Below are 18,017 nucleotides of genomic sequence, written 5' to 3'. Positions count from 1 at the left end.
ATATCTTGACTGCCCCGTGCCACTATCATAGTAATTATTATCATTATCTTAACAATAGTCGTTTACCCAAGCAGGTTTTCACACTTAAAACTTCATTTTGTCTTCACAGTCAACAGCGAGTCGCCCCCACCCCACTGTAGGAAGGAAGCCCCTGAAAGCACTATTCTGAAACGCCTAAGATGCTAGAAGCCTAGGTCAAAAATGCTGACCCAGACGAAACTTCTCATGTTATAGGTGAGAAATCCACAGCAAGGACAAAGGTGAAACCGAATAAAAATGGCTGAATGGATGAGTGGACGGGGGGCCTGGCTGGCCAGCTGGCGGGATAAATGAATAAAGGAAGCATATACTCCAATTTTTTTTTTAATTTTTTTTAAATTTTTTTTTTAATAGAGGCATGTTTTATTTATTTATTTGTTTGTTTGTTTGTTTTGTTTATACATGCACTGAGTACTGTCAGAAGTGCGGGAGGGTGAGAGAATTCACCAGAGCCAGAGCGGGGAGCAGAGCAGGCAGAAGGACCGAGGTACACTGCTGAGGGGAGCAGCGGGCGGCAGGAGGGGTCTGTGCGCCATGTGGGACCCTCCTCTGGTGGCCGGGGAGCAGCCAGGGATCGAACTGGCGCCGCAGAGGCTGCGGGCAGCTTTGCAACCCAGCGCTCAACCACTGCGCCACCGGGGAGGCCCATATACTCTAAGTCACAGTCTGTTAGCAGAAACCAGAGCTAGGATGTATGAGAAAAGTCACAGTTTTCTACTCGATTCTGAATGCATTATAGGTTTTAGTCAAAAGCAAACCAACTCTGCCCTAGTAAGCATTCAAAACAACAACACTGCTTTAAAAATGGATAATGACACTCTTCCACACAGACTTTTATCGAACTCTAAGAGAACTGGCGTTTAGATGCTCTTACATTAACCAAAACAAAGAGCCACCCTACTGAATGGGAAAAAAATTTTGCACACAATACAAAGAACTGCAAAGAACTCACACAACTCAACAAAAACAAGTAAACAATCCAGTCAAGAAATGGATAGAAGAACTTAAAAGACGCTTCTCCAAAGAGGAAATGCAAATGGCCAACAGGCATATGAAAAAATGTTCAACATCACTTGTAATCAGGGAAATGCAAATCAAAACTACAATGAGATACCATCTCACAGCAGTGAGAATGGCACATATTAAAAAAACAACAAATGTTGGCAAGGATGTAGAGAAAAAGGAACTCTCCTACAGTGCTGGTGGGAGTGCGAACTGGTTCAACCATTACAGAAAGCTGTGTGGAGGTTCCTCAAACTACTAAAAATGGAGCTTCCATATGACTCAGCAATTCCACTCCTAGGAATCCTCCCAAAGAACACAAAAACATTAATTCAAAAGGATAATTGCACCCCTATGTTGACTGCAGCACTATTTACAATAGGTAAGATATGGAAATAACCCAAATGCCCAAAAGGAGATGACTGGATCAAGAAGATATGGCATATGTGTGTGGCATCTATATACATATACATACACACACAATGGAATACTATTCAGCAATCAAAAAAGATAAACTCATGCCATTCGCAGCAAATGGATGGAGCTGGAAGGGATTGTGCTTAGTGAAATTAACCAGAAGGAAAAAGAAAAATATTGGAAGGTTTCATTTATAGGAAGAATATAGGGGAACAAAATATGGGACCAGGAAAAAAATAATTATAATAAATCAAAAAACCAAATTAACAGGCAACTATTAATCAGAGACACTCTGCAGGGGAGGGGGGAGGTAGAGAGATCAAAACAGGGGAGGAATGTGTTCTTACACAAGGGACTATGGTGATGGTGCATGGGTAAATTGGTGGTGGGAATTTTGCAGGGACTACACCTGAAAGAAGAAAGCATGCATATTACAAAAAAGGAAGAACAATGTAAAATATATAATTAATAAATACTCAATAATAATTTTTTATATATTCTACATCATTTTTCATTTTTTTTTAATTTTATTTTTATATTCCCTGTACAATTGCAACCCCCTTATTTTGACCCAATCCCTCCTTTCCCCCCCACCCCATAGTGTGTCTCTGGTTCATAGTTGTTTGTTGATTTTGATATTTTCTTTCTTATAGTTATTCTTTTTCCTGGTCCCTTATTTAGGTTTTCTAGATTCCTGCTATGAGTGAGACCATCCGGTATTTTTCTTTTTTTTCTGGCTTATTTCGCTGAGCATGATCCCTTCCAGCGCCATCCATGTTGCTGCAAATTGCATGTGTTTATCTTTTTTGAATGCTGAGTAATATTCCATGGTGTATATGTACCACATTTTCTTGATCCAGTCATCTCTTTTTGGGCATTTGGGTTGTTTCCAAAGCTTAGCTTCAATAATCATTTTAAAATCTTCAAATAAAAGTTTAGATGCTCTGATATCAGATTGCCATAGAAATGGCATTGTCTTCCATTGGTTCAGCACCTGGATTCAAAGAAGGTGCCCTGTGCTCCTCTCCTAGGACCTGAGGCCTCTTCCTGCCCCTGTATGCTTCTCCTCAGTATCCAGACACAATCTCCCCAACTTTCCACTGCAGGATCACTGGTTATCTTGAGATGAAACAGACACATGGGGAGTGTGTCTAGAAAGTTCTTTGGAACCTCATAATATTCTTGGGGCATTACTCCTGCTCTTTTCTCTCTGGCTGTTTTCTTTGGTGGACCTAGACGTCCCTTGGGGATCCTGCTCCAAGATAGAAATCAGTACTGCCCCTCCTTCCAGACTGTGACTGTCCTACCCTGCAGCTTCTCCCTGCATACTAAGGGAACACTTGGATACTGCAAAAGAGGGAAAGTAGTCACCCTCTTGTCCTCAGAGTTGGGGTGTGTGTGTGTGTGTGTGTACGTGCACGCGCGTGTGTGCATAGCCAGGGACTTCCAGGTAAGCCTCTGTTACACAGAGAAAAGATCATCTCAGAGGACCTCGTCATTGGGGATTTTCTCAAATTAGGGCGCCAATGCATAGGAACGCCCATGCCTCCGCTCTTTCAAGCCCATAATTAAAGTTCATTTCTGCTGACTGGAGCTGTTCATTGCCCGGCTGTCCCAGGCTTCACATGGGTCTGTTACCGGTGTCTATGTCTTTGTTACGTGAGTCTGGAATTCTCATGAAAGCACAGGGTCTAGCCACACTCTGGCTATTTACTGCTCTTACCAACTGCCATTTCTTAGTACTGCCTCTGTGCTGGCTTCTGCCTCATTGTCTCATTTCACCTTCAGGACATTCCTGTCAGGTATTACAGGTATCTTGTCTGTGCAGTGAGGAAATAGAGGCTCATTAACTCGCTCAAGCTTGTGCCATTGGAAAACAGCAGAGCCAGACCTTCAGGTCCTGAGGCCCCCAGAGCCCGTGTTCTTTCTACCAGCTCTTGGAGATCCGCCTTTCTAAGATTGAGTCTGGGCACATGTCCTCAGGGCCCAGAAAACCCTGAGAGATAGGAAGACCCACTTTAGATCGACAGAACCCAAACCACATCTTCAAATCTAAGCTCCCCGATCCCAGACTTAAAGCCCCTTCTCAGGCCAGGTCAGTCTCTTCTTTCACCAGTAAATACAAAGTACACAATCCTGAATTTCTCCCCCAACACACACTATTATTTCTCTTTTGCCACCTATGCAGACCTCACCTTAAGGTCCAGCTTAAGCTCTGACTTCCCACAAAGCCTTCCCTGATCACCCCCACGCCCAGTGCTGTCTTTGCCCTCTCTGTCTGCACCATTTATCTCAGGCTGTCTCCAGTGGCCCGGCCTGTCTAGCCCATCCTTGAGGACAAGGCCCATACCTAGAATACCCTTCTCCCCATTATTGCCTGTTTACATGCTAGATAATGTTAATGCTGAACCTGTAAGTATTTAAGAAAGAGTACGTGAGCTTCTTAATGTTCCATCAACAGGGACTTTTCTGTTTTGTTGCCCATTATATCCCCAGCCCTTAATCAGTACTATAGGGACTTAATAAACGTTTGTTGGATAAATTAGTAATGAGTGGTTAAAAGAAAACACAAGCGGATGAATGAACTGAACTTAAGGAGAAGTCCAAAGAGTGTCTTCTCTCCTGGGCTGATGGGAATCCTTCCAGCTGGCGGTCAGGAAGGTAGAATTTTTCAGTGACTCAGCCAGACCTGGGCTTGGGGGCCAAACCACAAAGCAGTTTGCTCTGTCCAGCCTGGTCCCAACTCTTGCTCAGTGCACATAAAACCCTGAGCTGGGAGGACGTTCTTCCTAATGTGGTGATCTCAGGAGGACAGAGTTGGGTGACCCTTGAAGGTCAGTGGGTCAACTGCTAAGTTGAATGGCAGCCAAGTCAGTCTGGAGGTTTGCTTATCGTTTATTTGCCTGTTTTTTCTATAGAATCAGAAATGGAGCTCAGCTGTCTTTGCTGACTTTGATCCCAAAATAAAGCAAACACTATTTAAATACTTTTTAAGTGAACTGGTTTAAAAATAGATCTCTCAGGGCCTCCCCAGTGGCGCAGCGGTTGAGTGCTGGGTTGCAAAGTTGCCCGCAGCCTCTGCAGTGCCGGTTCGATACCCGGCTGCTCCCCGACCGACAGAGGAGGGTCCCACATGGCGCGCAGACCTCTCCTGCCTCCCGCTGCTCCCCTCAGCAGTGTACTTCGGTCCTTCTGCCTGCTCTGCTCCCCGCTCTGGCTCTGGTGAATTCTCTCACCCTCCCGTGCTTCTGACTGTACCCAGTGCTTATATAAATAAATAAATAAATCTTAAAAAAAATTAAAAAAAAAATAAAAATAAAAATAGATCTCAAATAGAGTGTGGGATTCTGGATTGGTTTCTGGGACAGAAAAGGGACATTAGCAGAAAAATTGGGGCAATCTATAGTTAATAGTAATTAGTGCCATAGTTATGTGAGAGGTTAAAGTTGGGGAAACTGGATGAAGGATGGATGGAGCTATCTGTGCTATCTCAGCAGCTTTTCTATAAATCTACAGTATTCCAGAATGACAAGTTTATGTTATTAAAGTAAAAAAAAAAAAACAACCCAGCTCACCCAAGGCTGTTAGATGCACAGTCCCTGCCACTCAGCAGGGGTTCAGTTAAAGCCTGTGGACAGGGCCTCCCAGGTGGCTCAAGGGGTTAAGTCAGCACAGTGAAACAATCCATAGCTACTGCAGCATGAGTTTGATTCCTGGCCAGGGAGCTGACCCACATGGCGCAGCAGACCTCTCCTGACTCACCTATTGCTCCCCTCAGCAGTGTATTTCATTCAATCTGCCTGTTCTGCTCCCTACTCTGTCTCTGGTGAATCCTCTCACCTGCCCCCCACACCCCGTATCTCTGGCCTACACCCCAAATCTGCATAAATAAATAAATCTTTAAAAAAAAGCCTATGGACATTGGGGGGAATGTCACCCACACGAACTTTCCAGATAGGTGGTTTTACATATAACCAACACATTCAGAGTTTTACCAGAACTTCCATTCAAGCACTTTCCACTCAACAGTCCAAAGGATGATTTGGGGGAAATAAATCTTTATCCATTTGGTAGAAGAGGCTGATTATGTGAAACCCAAGTTACTTTGAATGACTTGAAAGATAATGATTCCCACATGGAAATGGGAGTCGCAACCACCACCACATAGTGATGTCATTTCCACAACATCCTATGAAGTATTTTTTGCATTTCTTATTTCATTTGTTCTCACCTTCTTAGTCAGTGTGTAAATAATTGCTTGCCCCATGGATCCTGGCAGGGAAGTTGTATTGCTTGCAAAGCGACTTCTGAAATCATAATTAGAGAGATGCAAAATGTAGAAATTAAGAGAGATTCCAGTCTTGGCTCTGCTGCATAAACCTGGGCAAATGATCTAGTCTCTCTAAATGGCTGTTCCATCCCTAGGAATAAATGAGTATTAAGATAGCATCTGCTTGATAGGGTTGTGAGAGGATTAAAGTGAATGATTTGTGTAAAGCATTGAGCACAGCACCTGGCATGTCCTAAGTGCTTGATAAATGGCCATTAGCTATTAGCATGACACTAAGATGTGAATCTGAGCAGACTACCTTTTTACAGAAATGCTGCCATATTAGGCAGATAACTCTGTATCATTTTTTGATGAAGACATTTCGATTCTAAAGTACACCCAGCAGCCAGGACTGAACTGCAGGTTACATCAAATGTAACACATACACACTCACACACTCACACCCCTACAACAGGGGGAAAAAAAGGAGGTTCTTTTTCATCTTATTCATATCTTTAAAGAACTTTGGAGAGATTTCCACCTCTAGTGGACTGAACTGAAAAGGAATCTCTCCAGCTTCAAGAACAACAAAAATCCTGGATGTAAAATAAAACCAAGTTGTGAGATATGGGTGAACTCACAAGAAGAAAGAGATGAACCAAAGAGGAATTGAAAGCCAGAGGCTTGAGGGAGAAAGCTGAGGATGTGGTGGCCCCAGAGACTCTTATTAGACCAGAAAGTCTGGTCTGTGGTCCAGGGGCGGTGGACCAGGATGGGGTGACAGGGAGTTGAGCTGGGACCCTGCTTAAAGGCAGGACCCTCTGACAGCTGCTGGGCCAGTGAAACAAGCCAGTGGCTCATCTGTCCAGGGCTCAGGTGGAAAAACACAAAAGCTCATAAGTCCCTTACACACTCAAAGCCCCACACTGCCTTATATGGGGCGTAGGGCTATGTAGGGTAAAGAAAAAATGTCAGGCTTTTCTGCCCTCCTGCCATCAGGATAGATGATGGATCCTTGCGGTCCTGAATGCATGCCTGAAGGCGGGCACCTGGAGTAGGGTGTGGGCATAGGTAGATGAGATCCACCTGGGCTAAGACTGTGCTTTTTTTTTTTAAGGGCGGCGTCACAGGGACGCCATCAGAAGCCGAGAAGCAGCAGAAGCAGAGAGAGAAGCAGAGAAGGCCGGAGAGCCCAGATAGAGTGAAGACTTGCTGGGGGCTGGGAGGCCTGCCAACCTCCTGGCCCCCCAGCACCCTTGCCTGCTGTGTACCGGGTAAATCCCAATAAAAGACCTGCAAAAACCACTGAGGACTCTGACTCCTCCTTTACCCGGTCTGCATGGCATCAGAAAACCTGCACCGTGTCTATTCCTGACCCTACAGGCTGGAATTGCCATCACCCACAGCGTCATTAACATGAAAATCAGTCTTGAGTTGGTGTAGGGTAAGGTAAAAGTGTCAGGCTTTTCTGCCCTCCCGCCATGAGAATAGATGATGGATCCCTGCGGTCCTGAAGGCATGCCTGATGGCGGGCACCTGGAGTAGGGTGTGGGCAGAGGTAGATGGGATTCACCTGGACTGAAACCGGGCTTTTAACGGCAGCGTCACGAGGACGCCAGAAGAGAAGCAGAGAAGCAGAACAAATGGGAGAGAAGCAGAGACCACCAGAGAAGGCCGGAGAGCCCAGACAGAGTGAAGACTTGCTGGGAGCTGGGAGGCCTGCCAGCCTCCTGGCCCCCCAGCACCCCTTCCTGTGTACGTGGTAAATCCCAATAAAAGCCTGCAAAAGCCACTGAGGGCTCCAGGACTCTCTCCTCCTTTACCCTGTCTGCGGGATCAGAAAACCTGCTCCGTGTCCTGCCTGCCTTTACAGTTGGTGATAAGCCTGGGGTTCCAGGCCAGGACCAAGGCAAACCAGTCCAGACAGGTCCTTCCAACACCCAGGCCACACGGAAGTCCCACGGAAAACCTAATCTGTGCGGATGAACTCACAAGTAGATAGTAAAAATTTTAATCACGTAGACTGGTGTCCAGTCATTTTTGCTTTAATACATTCAATAAGTTCTCAAGGACACGCTTGATTAAGTTTCAAAAACACTGCTTTGCCTGTTTTTCTATTTCAAGGTAGTTTCCTTTTCACGTGTTTATCCACTCACTCAACATTCATTGATCAAAGACGACTCACGCACTGATCATAGGCACCTGTGCTGGGAACACAGCCATGGCTTCTCTTAGCCTGTAAGCGGGATGTCCTCCCACCTCCAAGTTACAGATGGGAAGAGCAAGGTGAGGCAGGTCACTGGCGGGTCAAGGACCCACAGATGGGACTTCTAGTTCTCCTGCTTCCTGGAACCTATAATCTCCACTGTAGGGTAAGGTAAAAAATCAGGCTTTTCTGCCCTCTCGCCATCAGGATAGATGAGGGAACCCTGTGATCCTGAATGCAAGTCTGATGGCGGGCACCTGAAGTGGGTACACCTGTGCTAAGACTGTGCTTTTTAAGGGCGGTGTCATGGGGACTCCAGTAGAAGCCGAAAGAGAAGAAGCCGAGAAAGCAGCAGCAGAAGCCGAAGAGAAGCCGAGATCACCAGAGAGCCCAGATAGAGTAAGGATTTGCTGGGGGCTGGGAGGCCTGCCAGCCTCCCGGCCCCCCAGCACCCCTGCCTGCCATATGCCTGGTGAACCCCAATAAAAGACCTGCAAAAGCCACTGAGGACTCTGACTCCTCCTTTACCCGGTCTGCTGGATCAGAAAACCTGCACCGTGTCTATTCCTGCCCTTACATCCACCAACTCTGGGGTATCTTTCTCCTCCACTGGTGCCCAAAGCAAGGAGTTACCAGAGCCAAGGTTCTCATAGTGGTCATCCATCCATCCAGCCCTAGTCAGGGAGATCCCAGTGAACCACCTGCCAATGACAGTAACTTCAGTCACCCTGAACTCCAGGGCCCCCAAAACCCTCTGTCATTAGGATGGCAGGAGCTGCCCTAGGTGGCACTGGAACACTTGGGGGGCAAGTTGAGGGGGCAGAACAAAATGCCTGTATTGTCCTCTGTTCCCAGCGAGGTGTCATCCTGGGCCCTACTGTGCCTGTGTTGGTGGGACAGAGACCCTACTGCTCCCTGGCATTTGCATGTGCTTTGTGAGATGCTGTGGAAGCCTATTTCCTGACTAGAGGGGAGCTGCTTTCCTCTTGGAGGGCGGGAGGATGGAGGATGCAAACCCATCTCTGTAGGGATATGCCACCAAGGACCTGTCATCCGGGAACACTCTCGGAGCCTACAGATTCTCTCCCTCCGCTCACTCCCCTTGGAAGGATTATCTCACTTGAAACTATACCCTCAAATCGTTCACCATACCACCTCCTGCTTTTTTTCCCTTCCTTTGAGCATGCATGCTGATATTTTTCTACATTTTTAGTTACTTATGATTTGATTTTACCAAAAGAATGTTGGCTCTATGAGGGCAGACACCCATTTTGTTCACTACTGCCCTAGAATTAAGGATTGAATGAATGGCTTTATTTGATCACTGTAATTCAGCCAGAATCTGCTCCTCAATTTCTTTGCACATTGGCTCAAATGACAGCTTTCAAACTTCAAAAAAAAAAAGAGGGGGGTCATCAGAACACTTTCTTTAAATGAAATTTTAGAAAGAACTTCCTTGAATAAGACAGATAATAACAAGGCTGTACTTGTTGAAGCCAGGAGAAAGCCACAGGCTTGCAGTGTATATAATTTTCCTGCCTCCCGTAGCACTCTGGGGCTCCTTGGAACACAGTTTACAAACCACTGACCTAAGTGAAGTTCACCTCCAACTGATCACTTCTTTAAGATTTAACTCTAATACAATCATCTATAAAATGGAAGAGTTGGATTTGCTAACTTTCTGTCTATAAAATTCTGGTATTTTAAGTCATATCTAGGGCCAGATAATTACCTAAGAACGAGTAAACCCCGAAATAGAAATTTCAAAGACACCTCCAGTGCCATGCCTGCTGACAGCCGGAAATCACCAAGAATTTACTGAGCAGCTCTTGTTTGACAAGCAATTTGTGGGAGCCAGGGGACTCATGAGAACTTGATTGTTCATCCAATCTAACTGATGAAATGAGACACAACATCTGGAACAATTAAGATGCACCACAGTGCACCAAGTGCCAGATGTGGGGGACAGATTCTGTGGACAAACTGGAAATCAGACCTGGAGATCAAGTGGGGTAAGATGAAAGGGTGCTTTGGAAGAGGCTCTATGTCTGAGGAGGAAAACGGGTCATTCTAAGTGGGGGACACAGTAGGAGCTGAAGGGTACTGCCCAGCCCCCCAAACTCCAGTAGGACCAAGGCACTCCTGCCTCCAGCTGCCAAGAGGGCACTGTCCCCCTGAAGGTGCAGAGCTGAGCCCCTCTCCAGCCAACAGCCTGGAGTTGAACTTATGATTATGGAGCCATGGTCTTGTTTGCAGACAAAAATAGTTTCTCCATCACCGTCATCATCATCATCATCATCATCATCATCATCATCATCATCATCATCATCATCATCATCCTCATCTCACCACTTATGGCTATTGGGTCAGAATCACAATATTGTCCCCAATATCCAATATCCCTCCTCTCCTCCTTCCTTGGTAACTGAGCTTCCAAGCTTCAGCTGAACACCTGGCCTCCCAGAGCACAGTCTACATTTCCCAGCCCTCCTTACCACCAGGTGTGGCCATGTGACTAAGTTCTGACCCATGGGAGGTGAGGTGACAAGACGTGTGTCACTTCCCAAGCCTATACTTAAAAGGCAAGGGTGTGCCTCCCCTTTTCCCTCTCTGACCGGCTGGATTGCAGATGTGGCTGGCAACCCTCATGGACCACAGTGGGAGGAAGCTGGGTCCTGACTCCAGAATCACCTCACCAGCTTTGGGGATGGGGGGATGGCGCGCAAAGGCCACAGGGAAGACAATGCTCTTCTGTCTGGCAGAAGCCTCTGCTATCCTGCCCAGTGCAGCTACAACAACCCCTTAGTTTGCAAAGCTCCTTCATGGGATCACTGGTGATACCCAGGGTCAGCTGTGGGGAGTGGGAAGTAGGCATCAGTTCCTTCCAATGCACAGTCGCTGAGCAGACTTTTCTGAGGTCACTCAGTGCTGAGTGCTTTCCTGGGACCTGGGGGAGGGAGAGATGGAGAGAACTTGGGCTTTGAGGTCACACCAGCTTTGGTTTGAATCCCACCTTCCTATTAAACCCCACACTGAAAGACTATGTGAGAAGACTGTACCTACAAGGTTGGTTCTACTCTGACTATAGGATACTTTTGTCCTCAGAATTCAGAGAGCCTGCTTCCGTGTTAAGTGCACTTTCCTGTGGACGTGCTGGTCTCTGAGCTGCCTGTGGGGTTTGTTACATTATCCCCTCCATTCTGATTAAATTCATCTGATTAGGGAAAGCTATACCCCCAACAACAAATGCTGGAAAGGATGCAGGGAAAGAGGATCCTTATTACACTGTTGGTGGGAATGTGAATTGGTGCAGTCACTATGGAAAGCAATCTGGATTTACCTTAAAAAATTAAAATGGCCAGAGGTGTAGGGAAGGGGCAGCAGGATGGTGGTGGTGGACAGGAAGAGGATTCACCAGAGACAGAGTGTGTAGCAGTACAGGTAGCCCAGTTCTTCTATGCATAAATAAATAAATAAATAAATCTAAAAAAAAAAAAAAACTAAATTGGGAATACTATACCACCCAGCAACCCCACTCTTGGGCATCTATCCAAAGGATGCAGGACCAAAAAATTAGATGCTCTACAGTGTTAATTGCAGCACTATTTCAATAGCTAGGACATGGAAACAATCTAGATGCCCAGTGATTGAGGATTAAATCAAGGAGATGTGGGATATCCAACACAGTGGCATACCACTCAGCTACAAGAAAAGACAAAATGCTGCCATGTACAGCAAAATGGAAGTGAGCAAGTCAGAATGACAAAGACAAATGATCGACATTTATACAGTAGACGATTCAACAAATACTTATGAAAATTAGTGAACATTAAAAAATGAAATGAGAGTCAGAGGGATTGGGGAGGAGAAAGTGTCAAGGGAATATAAAGGATGAGGTGAGGGGGAATTAAAGTTACTTGAAAAGTTTAACAGATGTGCATATTCTATTATGAAACTTTTCTTTTAGACTCATGTAACAACATAAAAAATATTGGGTTTTGGGCTGGGAATCTGGGGACCCTAGGTTTACAGATCCTCTCGGTCACCACACTAAATAATGGGACCCCCACAGCAGCATTCAGGCGGGGGTGCTCTACCCTCAGTGTGGACCTCTCTGAGGCAGGTGTTCCCCTTCTTTGGCTCCCCCAAATGGCCCTTCCCCATTTTGGGCAACTCTCACTGAGCCAAGAGCTGCTTCTCTGAAACTCCCCCATGGCCCTGACAGCAGCCCACCTGCTCTGTTCACATCCAGGAGGCAGCATGTCCCCACCTGGTGATTTGTCCTGTTGTCTTGTCCTCGCTAAAAACCTCACCTTGCCCGACCTATGGGGCTTCTACTCACTTTTCAAGTGGTGACTCAAATACCACCACCCCGAGGATTTCCATCACTGCAATGTTTGCAACCTCCTTCTGAACTCCTATGCTTTTAAATTTTCTAACATTCTAACATTCAATTGCAACTGTCTTGCATTATAACCACCTGGTGGTTGCCTTCAAGTCTGAGGTGACTGTAGGCTCCATGAGGGCAAGAGCAGAGTTTTGTTTTGCATTACATCTCTGTATCCTCTGCACATGGTCAATAAACACTAGTTGAATGACTGAATGAATGAATGAATGAGTAATTCGGTTACCATGCAGTTTTTATAGGGGAAAAGATACCAAGTAGTAGCTTAAGAAGGATTGGAGTTTCAAGTTCCCCAAGTCCCCACTCTTTGATAAGAAAATTTTTTGAAATTATGCAAATATAGCTTTGAGGCAAATTCCCAGCCTTACTTCTGACCAGACTGGAAATTCTGAATGCCCCACTGGTTGTCATAGAGGCCATTTTTCCTCAGGTGAATGAATGAATGAATGAATATTTACTGCATTTTGAATTAAGAATAAACTCTGTGTTTAATGCTTTTATAAACAACTTCATGTGTATCCAAATTGAGGCACGCATTTCCAGAAGATGGCCCCACTGCTGCCTCAGTTCTCACAGGAACCACACATAATCCCCACATAGAAAGCCCAGGTCTGGAGAAGGGGCGGGATGGGCGACAAATGTTGAAGAATTTTTTTTTTTAAGATTTATTTATTTATTTATTTATTTATACAAGCACTGGGTACAGTCAGAAGCATGGGAGGGTGAGAGAATTCACCAGAACCAAAGAGGGGAACAGAACAGGCAGACTGACGAAGTACACTGCTGAGGGGAGCAGTGGGTGTGGCAGAAGAGGTCTGCGTGCCATGTGGGACCCTTGCCGGTGGCCGGGGATCAAACCGGTGCTGCAGAGGCTGCGGGCATCTTCACAATCCAGCGCTCAACTACTGCACCACCAGGGGAGGCCCATATGTTGAAGAATTTTTTTAAAAAGAGATGATGTTTGATAATACTCAGATAGTGTAATTGTTTGCACATGAGTATGAGATAATCTACCAACAAACGCACCGAATTTTCAAGGTTTAACAAGTTTGCTCAAAACAGTCTCACTGTGCAAAACCATCAACAATAGTTTACAGCAGCAAAAATCACTTAGAAAATGCAATGGGGGGGGCCTCCCCAGTGGCACAGTGGGTTGAGCCCAGCGCTACAAAGCTGTCCACAGCCTCTGCAGCTCCGGTTCAATTCCCTGCACCCCAGGGAGATTCCCACATGGCGGGACAGTCCTCTCCTCTCTTCCCCCGCTGCTCCCCTCAGCAGTGTACTTTGGTCCCTCTGCCTGTTCTGTTCCCTGCTCTGTCTCTGGTGAATCCTCTCACCCTCCTGCACATCTGGCCTGTATCCCAGTTCCTATATAAAAAAAAAAGAAAAGAAAAAAAAATGCCATAGGACAAAAGATCTCATCCCCATAGCAACAAAAACTAGCAAATCTAATAAAAGATACACAAGGTCTTTATTGAAGGACAAGAGGACCAGAAAAAATAGAGAAGACTATATTTATAAATGGGAAGGTGTCATTTTAAGCAAAATCCCAATAGAGCTTCTCATGAGGAAAGGAAGGGGTTAAAAGTGGCAGAAGCAATATTTAAAGAAAAAATTGGAAGGGAAGTAGGAGAAAGATTGCTGCATATGCTATATGTCCCCTATGATAAGGTTCTCTTGATTAAAACCATAGGATCTGGTACGGAAACAGACAAATTAGTCAATGGAAGAAAAGAGAAAATCTAGGAACTTGAATAAGCCAGAAGCAACATTTCAGAAAAAAGTGGCAAGGACTGCCCCTAATTGGAGTGGGAAAATTGGTTTTCACACGGCAAAACTAATGAAAACTTAGATTTCTACTTCAAACTCTCCACAAAATAAATTCTAGAGGTATTAACCTAAATTTGAGAGAGCAAAACTGGAAAACATTGAGGAGCTCATTATGACAAAGATACTGAAAACTACAAAATGTAAAGAGGAACGCATTGAACCATTTGACTGCATGGAAGCTGGAATTTTCTAAATGACAAAAGACATCAATAAAACAGAAAGAGAGGCCATGGAGTGGAATAAGACAGCTGCAATCTCTATAACTGACAAATGCTTGGTGTATAAACTGTAACTACAAGTGAGAGAGAAAATGACAGCTTGGTAGAGAAAATGGAACAAGGTCACGAACAGGCCAGTGATGGAAGAAGAAACACAAGCAGTCAATAAATACAGAGAGAAGTTTCACATCCCTAGCAATCGGGAAAGGCAGATTCGATAGACACAATGAAATGAGATAGAGTTTCACATCCACAGACTGTTGAAAACTTTGAAGTCTGATAGCGAAAAGGCTGATGACATTGTGGGGAAGTTAGAACTCGTAGACACTGCTGGTGTCCAGCTGGTAGAATTGACTTGAGAATAATATAATAGAGTCTCTCCAAGCTAATGGAGGATCCTAGGGAAACACTCAACGTGACCATGGGAGACATGACAGGATGCTGATTGTGGGGTTGCTTATAACCACAGCTTGGCTGTGTCCATCACTGGAATGGCTGGGTGAACTGTGATGGAGTCTGATGGACTATACACTGACAGAGGGAAAAGAACTTGAAGAAAGCTGGGGGATCTTGAAGAAAGCCAGGAGACTGAGTGTTGGTTCCCCTGCTTCTGACAGCTGGCGGGATGTAGTGCAAGTTGCTGTCCTCTGCATGGAATGTTCCAGATACACTTGCGGCAGCCTCCCTCACCTCCTTTAGGTCTGTGTGCAAATTCTACCTGCCCAAAGAGATTTCCCTGATCCCACTATCCATGCAGCCAGCATCCCCACCCCTGGCACTGCTTTGACAGGAGGCAGAGGGGTTGAAGGGGTGAGAATGTCAACTCTGCTGCCGGACTGGGTTCAAACCTCATCTTCACCAAGTACTGTTTGCATGACCTTAGACAAGTTATTTAAGCCTTCTGTGACTCAGTTTCCTCCTCTGTAATATGGAGAAAATAACAGTTTTCACCTCAGAGGGTTAGTGAAGACTAAATAAGTTAATGTGTCAGAGACAGAACAGGGTTGGGTATAAAGGAAATGCTTTTAATAAATAGTTGCATAGCAGTTAAAAGGAACGAAGTAGGCAGGAGCGATGTGGCTGAATCTCATCAGCGTGCTGCTGTCTCACGCTCCCTGTGCTCTATTCTCCTTATAGCAGCACACAGTCAGTCCTTGGTTATGCCCACAGTTAGGGGTCTTTCTAGGACCCATCACAGCCTGGCCGAATAGGGTTTGGCCAGTATTTATTGAATTGCTTGAGCTGAATTAATTATGAAAGTCCTTGAATGCCAGAGAATGACTCTTAGACAGTGAACTGTAGGAAGCTGAATAAAGGCATGAGAACGGTGCAAGCAATGGAGCAGATGAGTGTCACAGAGGCAAGGTGTTGCCCAGGTCAGTGCTGTGACTCCAGGACGAAGGAGTGGGACCCTTATCCCAGCCCCGGTCCATAGGCCTGTCCCAGAGTCCACTGGGTGACATTAGCTACAACAGTCACAGCAGACTCTACATAAAAAAACATCTGGAAAGATCCACATGGATCCCTGAGACTGGCTACAGGAAGGGGTTGGGTGGAGGCTCTTTTTAAATTCTGTACACTTTTATTTTGTGTGACTTTCCATTGTTTGAATTTTGTACAGTGAGAAGAAACTTGTTGCTTGTGAAATATTAAAAAGAATGTAATGATCTTGCATGTAAGAGAATGGGCATTGCTATTATTCTTTAAAACAAAGACAAAGACTACCCACGCAGTTCAGGGATCTCGAGTGGAGGTGCCCTGCTTGCTGACATCCTCACACACTGCACCTGGTTCTTCAGTGAGTCTCCTCGGCTCCACCTTCAAAGTATGTATTGAATCTAACCGCTTCTCACCAACCTCACCGCCCAGCCACCTGCCTCGCTCATTCCTCACATAAACATACAGTATTTTCCCACTGTTATGTTTCTGCTGTGCTCCCTAACTCATGTGACCCAGCAACAGGGGTCCCTTAAAAACAGTGTGAAGAGAGCTTGCCACATACCAGGCCCTGTGATAAGCAATTTATCATATCAGCCATGGATGATTGCCTGAGACGATTTGGGGAGCAAAGCTAGGCCTTCTGGATAGTAGGAAAATAAGAAATGGGTTGAGTGGAACAGCAGGCACTAATTGATTAGCTGTTAATCTTTTAACAACCCTGGGAATTAGGTGTAAGTGGAATTTCCACTTTATGAATGCGGAAACTGGGGCACAAAGAGGTCGATAACTTGTCCCAGGCCCACTCCATGAGACAGCTGAACTGGAATATAACCCACATGGCATCACCTCCCCCATGTCACCTTCCTCATTTAGTGCCTGTGCTCCCCATCTCTCTGGCTACAAGGGTCCATGTGAGTTGGCCCCTGCCTGCCTCTCCAGCCTTATCCCCACCCCTTTCTCTCTCCCACCACTCCCCAGCCCCCCAGGCAACTTGACTCCCCCCTACCTGGTGTGTTCACTCACTCCACTTGGTCTGTTTCCCTGACTACCCTTTCTAAGACACACCGCACTTTATTCTCTGAACATTTCCTGCTGTGATTTTACATAAGACAATCACTTCTTGACAGGGGGAGGTTATTTGTTTGAATGTTAACTGTCCTCCCCGCCCCCCACCCCCACAGAATTTCTACTCCATGGGGGCAGGGACTTTGTCCCAGTACCTGGAACAGAGCCTGACACAGAACGATAGTGCAGTAACTGAATAAATGCACCCCTACCCCAAAAATCCAAAAACACTAATTCAAAAGCAAACCTGCACTCCCATGTTGATGACAGCACTATTTACAATAGCCAAACTCTGGAAACAACCTAAGTACCCCAAAGCAGATGAGCGGATCGAGATGTAGTATATACACACAGTGGAACACTACTCAGCAATGAAAAATAGATAAACTCATGCCATTTGGGGCAACATGGATGGGGCCAGAAGGGATTATGCTAAGCTAAATAAGCCAGAAGGGAAAGGTAAGTACAGGATGGCGTCGCTTACATGTGGAATATGAGAAACCAAACAAAGAGTCAGACAAAGACAAACTTTAAAACCAATCTTTGAAAGCTAGCGATGGATTTGTGGCTTTCAGAGAGTTAGGGCCAGGGGGTAGAGCACAATGTGCTCTGGTGGAGGACTATGGGTGTTTTGGTGGTGGGAGTGCTGTGGTGACTACACTTGAGGAGAGAAATTACATACATATTATATAAGTATATATAAGTCACATATATTATTATAATATTGTCAATACACTAGCAAGGATATAAAATAATTAAAAAATAAAAATTATAATCAAGACAAAGATAAAATAAATGCACCCCAAGGACAAAGGGTCTTTCTAGTACTAGGTCTGGGGCTGCTAAGAATGAGTCTGTAGGCGCTGGTTCTTCTGCTCATGTGTCAGTGGTGTGGGCCCATCCTTCTTGGGGACCCCAAACAAGCAGCACAGAGGGTAAAGGTGATCATCCACATTCCTTCCCAGTTTCTCCCCCTCTACTCCCAGGGCTCCCACCTCTCCAGCCTTCTGGATGCTGCTCTCACAAATTCATCTTCATGAAGGTGATATAGACATGAAGGGGTGCCCTTCCCATGAGTATTTGCATTTGAAGAGGCCAGACAGGAGCAACACTTTACCCCAAAGT

The 18,017-nt window shown here is 45.5% G+C and overlaps 1 protein-coding gene across 2 annotated transcripts in view; it reads right to left on the bottom strand.

Moving 5' to 3' along the window:
* PNPLA1 (patatin like phospholipase domain containing 1) overlaps positions 1–18,017 on the bottom strand; it is a 44,451-nt gene that overhangs the window by 25,705 nt on the left and 729 nt on the right. The window lies entirely within an intron of this gene.

Source organism: Talpa occidentalis, unplaced genomic scaffold (genome assembly GCF_014898055.3).
Source record: "Talpa occidentalis isolate TD23 unplaced genomic scaffold, MPIMG_talOcc4v2.1 talOcc4.2, whole genome shotgun sequence".
Classification (NCBI taxonomy): domain Eukaryota; kingdom Metazoa; phylum Chordata; class Mammalia; order Eulipotyphla; family Talpidae; genus Talpa; species Talpa occidentalis.
The sequence above is the reverse complement of the archived record's forward strand: the minus strand, read 5'-3'. Positions and strand labels throughout refer to the sequence as shown.